A 977-nucleotide genomic window follows, 5' to 3' on the forward strand; every position below is an offset into this window, starting at 1 on the left:
CCCCCCCCCATTCACCAGCAGTTAGCCCGAGTGCCCGTGGCACGTACCGGGGCTCCTTCGCTCCGTACCCCCTCGGATCCCCCAGCGCTGCAGCCGCCTCTCTGCCCGCCGGCCCACGTTAGACACCCGTCCCGGGGTGCCTTGGCTTGTCTTGGGTCTAACCCCGAGGTCACCCCCTGCGCCCCGTCCCTCGCTGTCAGGGATGGGTACGGCCGCTTGCTGGCGGGAGCTCAGCTGGAAAAACGCGTCTGAGAGCAGTTTCTAAGCCTTCAGCAAATCTTCCTTGTTCCGGCTGCTAATTGCCTACGGAAGCAAGCTGGAAATGGGCGATCGGAGAAGGAGATGTTAAGCAGGCAGTGTGAGCCGATCCCGGCTTCTTCACAGCTCCAATTTCTCTCCTAGTAAATGGGGTATTATCACCCTGCCCTTCCCCCAAGTTCTCCGGATTCTGCTGAGGTGAGGCAGGACGCAGAGAAGGTTTTTAGAACCTTGGCGTTACTGTGGTTTACGCTGTGGCAAGCGGGCGCTGGGGAAACTGACTCCGGGCTCACGTCCCCTCGAGCTCCGTGCCACGCAAACGCTCGGCCACAAATGCCCTCAGAATGCTGGCTCCTTGGGGTTTTTCTGTCTTAAAGGAGCAAAAAAAGGGAAAAGCCAGTCTGTTGAGTACCCTTTAAAAGAGCTGCGGGTACTCGATTGAGCGCAGAACTGGGCAAGAGGGTGTCCCGAGTGACTGAATCCTTCGGGCAGCTGTTTAGCGTCTCCGCGAGGGCGCTGCTCCGCCTGTAGAACGGGATAACGCCGCAGCCGTGCAGATTAAATTCCTTGTAAACTGCCGTGGGTTGGGAGAGAGAGGCATGGAAAGCTGCTTCCTGCTCCGTGGAAGCCCGCACGTGAATTCCCGGCACCTGAACAAGCTGCTGCTTGTCCGAGGAGCAGCGGGAGCTGTCTGGGGCCGCATCTGTAACCAGTGGCGA

The sequence above is a fragment of the Eurypyga helias genome, unplaced genomic scaffold (assembly GCF_000690775.1).
Source record: "Eurypyga helias isolate BGI_N326 unplaced genomic scaffold, ASM69077v1 scaffold27878, whole genome shotgun sequence".
NCBI classification, from domain to species: Eukaryota; Metazoa; Chordata; class Aves; order Eurypygiformes; family Eurypygidae; genus Eurypyga; species Eurypyga helias.